At 48.1% G+C, this 4,156-nt stretch overlaps 1 long non-coding RNA gene across 1 annotated transcript; it reads left to right on the top strand.

Moving 5' to 3' along the window:
• Positions 1-284: 284 nt before the first annotated feature.
• On the top strand, positions 285-3,343 carry LOC115252354 (uncharacterized). The gene is made up of 3 exons (XR_003890790.1): positions 285-704; positions 1,232-1,273; positions 1,346-3,343. It is a non-coding gene; the product is annotated as an uncharacterized lncRNA (long non-coding RNA).
• Positions 3,344-4,156: the final 813 nt, after the last annotated feature.

Here is a 4,156-nt window from a genome sequence, read left to right as displayed (position 1 = left end):
TATGCTCTTATTTTTCCCCTGACTTTCCCTCCGCCTCCTTCCCTCAGAGCGGGCAGGCAGAGGGGGTCCGTCCTTATATGGCCTGGTTGCATGTCTGGTGACAATGGGCCCGCCGCCAATACGCACCGCCCGCGCTCCTTCTCTCCCAGGGAGCCGCGGCGGCGTTTTGCAACGGTCCTGCTGATAGCGAAGGGTAAACAGGAAGCCGATTAAAAAAGCTGCCGAGCCCCCCCGAGGCTGCCTTCCCTGTCTGTTTTCACAATCGTTTTGAAGTTTTGGAGATGTTTGGTCTAGAAAAGAAATCCATGGGAGGGGGTCTGTTGAACTAAACGCAGCCTGTGAGATTCAATAGCACAGCAGTATCACTAGTATCCAAGGTTGATAGTTTTATCATCCTGTCGGTTGTAGAAACACCCCAGATTGCTGGAACGTTGACTTTCTGTGATTAAAGGAACTGTAATGGCATAAAAGCCACCTCAGCCGAGTGTCTTCAGGGTGGTGGCTGTATCCTGAAGAACGGCGACTGGTGCTGGAACACCTTTGCAGCGCTTCCATTTCTACAAGCAGCACTTTCATTTGTGTGTTAGTCAACGGGGGCCCAGGCCCTTAAAGAAGATAAAGGGCCGCAACGGTTGCAGTGTTGGCTACAGATTTGACGAGATGTTTTTGGAACTTGGAGGTGCACATTAACTCAGATTACTCAGGTAACCAGTGATTTTTATGTTGGTGGAAAAACAGCTCCTGTACCTACATTAAGTAGCTGCTCAATGATTAACAAATGGACTTGGACTTTGTATGGTTAATATCTGACATAACCATTAGGTTTTATTTTGGGAGTGGGGGGAAGGAAACTGTGTTAGTGGCATTCTTCTGAAATCACAGTTGAACTCAGCTGAACTCACTACATAGATGTGGGCAGAGTGCCAGGTTCTAAAAACTGCATTCTCTGTAAGAGCAGTCGCTCTAACGGCACAAACAATGGCAATTGACAGACCTCACAGAGGGGCTCAGACTTTTCCCGTTTTTCTTGCTAGCCAATCATTGACTCGGGGTGTCCCAGACTCCCAGTTCTGGCTGGAACAGACTGACACGGTGACTCAGAAACTGGGTTGGCTGATAAGCTGTTCACTATTTTTTTCACACTCACTGTCTCTCTCAAGCAGCTTTGCAAAGATGGAGAATGTGGTAGAATAACAGCTTTAATTTCACACTCTGTGTCTCCGACCCACAGCAGGACATGATGGAACACATGATGATGAGACCGAGGATGACGGTGGACAGCTGAGAGATCTGTGACAGCGGCTGGCTAACCTCGATAATACACCACATGTGCTTGTGTTTGCAGGAATATTGCTGCGTATCCGTCCTCCTCTGTCCGACAAAACACACACTTCTTTAGTGTGCAGAACATCACGGCTCCAACGGGTAGCCGAAAACGAATCCACGCACGATTGTGAGATATTATCACCTTATAGCGAATGGAACCATCCACAAAAGAAGACATTGTTTGTTACCAGAGGAGCATTTCGTGACTCTACTACTCTACTGTGAATATTAGGGTTATGTGGGTCCTACCTGTCCCGTGCTGCACGGTGCTAGATTGCATGCTGTGGCAGACTCCGAGCCGAACTGAGCCACAGCTGGGGCTACACAGGCATCGATTTGAAAGGGAAGGTTTCAGCTCCGGCGTCGTTTCGGAGCGCAGGCCCAACGCCAACGCATCCCGTGCATTATCGGGGTCAGGCTGAGAGCTGCTGGAGCAGTGTGAGCTAATGGATGAGGCTCACATTGATTACTGACATGGGAGAACAAGCTGGAGAGGAATGGAGCATGAGCCAGGCTTTCCCATAGCTGATGAACTGATTGAACAGAGACGTGCGGAGCATTCCGAAGTCAGTGAGTCGGGGAGCAACACAGCCAAGCCTCAACACCTCTACGCTATAATGCAGTTTCAATTTGATTGAGCGGGAGCTTTAGAGAAAGGTAAGGAAGGACCGGGAGGTTAAGCAGCTTAGAGAACTGGTGCATTCAGGAACATAATAGAAAGGAAGTAAAACTGCAAATCAAAGAGGGTGGGTCAGTGAGCTGAAGAGGGAGCTGTTGGAGGGAGATATGTGTGCTGAGAATGTTCTTTCTACGGAACAGATATGATAACAACATGCTCCACTACACCAAAGCTACTCTACTCCCTTTTAAGGTTGTGATTCTCTTTTTTGTCACATAGTAACAACGCTGCCACCATACATCTGCATGTAAACAGACACCACCGTGGGCACTGTTGCCATGGTACATAGAGGCGGACAGCAGCCTGTGACTCAGACAGAAAGTGACTTCCTTGACAACGGACTGTATTCTGACAGCACGGATGCCAAGAGGTGTGATTCTTTTTATTAGTCTCCGTATCAAAGCCTGAATGCGCAGGCGAACCCAGCTAGAAGTGACTCTGTTGCTAACAGAAGCACAACATTTTCACAGGTCTGAGCTACAGACAGTAGTTCACAATCAAGCAGGAGTAGATGTAAGAACATCAGTGAAGTCTGCCAAATATCAGCCGTCAGCGCCGTACACAGGAAACAGTGCCAGATGGTGCTGACAACATGTGACCAGCTGGAGTCGTGACCAGACCAGCATTCAGAACACTTAAAATAAAATGAGAGGTGGCCAGGAAACAGGCTTTTAAGCACACAGGCCGGCCTGTCAGGATGGGTTACAGCCACTATAACGCGGCATCCACCCATCTCCAACAAATCCTGCTCAGCATCACCTCTCTGTGTCCAACTCTCTGTCAGGAGTGTGTTGTATTAATCATGAAGCAATCTACTATGTTCTGTTGCTCTGTATTACTAATGCCTATTTCCGTATTTATATATATATGTATATACTGTATAGTTACAATACGTGGGGAAATGACCTGCTTGGAGGAGGTCTGTGCTCTTTGAGCGCTGTTTTCTAGTTCTCGTTAATGTAGGGCAAAGGACTGCTTGCTTACGTAACCTGGGGGAAACATCACTTCTTTAAAGAAAAACCACAATAGTAACAAACATTTACTGTGTGTTCGGGCTGTTGCGCAGCACTGAAACGGATGATTACTCGACTACATTTGCATAGCTTTGAGAGTAACTGATGGAAAAAGGAGTCAATAGGAACTAATGAGGAGATTAAAAGGCTTCCACTCTCGATTGTTATGGAGGCCTGCTGGTTCTTGGCACCCCGCTGTGCTCCAAATAACCACTGTATCTCCAATAATTTCGAGGCTGAACCCTCAAGCCCTGCGCTGCTACTCTGTGTGTTTACATTCCCATCAGCTTGCAGCCAGACAGTGCGCACGCAGACAAAGACGAGCTCAAGGCCGAGCGTTCCGAAAGTGTGCCTCTTGCATAACAAAGGCCTTGCCAAGCCGAGCAGTCACGCACGCACGTTCCCATCTTCACAGAGTTGTTCTGTTTTGACCAGAGCGGAATCGGTTTCATCGTTCATGCCGCACATATGCAGGCTTTCTGCTGATGCGTTTACCCACCGAACGCAGCGCGCCGTGGTCGTCCATAAGGGGCGAGAAGTGAAAACAGGTGAGGTGATTGTATGTTTGCTGGATAATCCTTATCTGGGTAAACTCGAAACCAGTACACGATAGCAAAAAGGTCACATTATCAACGGATGGATGGACCTTTGGTCTGCCAAGGATATAAAATGTAGATTTGGAAAGAAAGGTATGCGGAATACAACCTCTTCAGTCCATCACATACCGGCAACTAAGGGCAACTCAGAGTCTCCAGTCAATGGAATTGACCCCCTGTGTGTACCTATAAGAGACACAAAATCAACTCTTAGATGCCCACACAGATGCTCTGAAGCCTTATGAAGGAACAAAATGGAGGCGCTGTTGTGAACAGACTCATTCAGACACCACTGCCGTGGCAAGTCGGTCACAGCATTCTTTCTTTGACTAGCTAGGTTGTATAATAGTGCGAGTCAGTGCATGGACCTACTTGCTCAAATGTATGCCACTACCACTTTACCAGTCAGACCCACACCCTGGCTCTCCCTGTGCATGAATGTGCACTCTTCCTCGCTTCTATTCAGCGGCACATCCCAGGAAAGCTCTTGAAGTGGCTGAGTGGTTCGTTCCTTTCTGTACTGGCAGGGCGAGGACCAGTGA

The sequence above is a fragment of the Takifugu rubripes genome, chromosome 14, assembly GCF_901000725.2.
Source record: "Takifugu rubripes chromosome 14, fTakRub1.2, whole genome shotgun sequence".
In the NCBI taxonomy this organism is placed as follows: Eukaryota; Metazoa; Chordata; class Actinopteri; order Tetraodontiformes; family Tetraodontidae; genus Takifugu; species Takifugu rubripes.
This window is presented reverse-complemented; position numbering and strand designations above follow the sequence as displayed.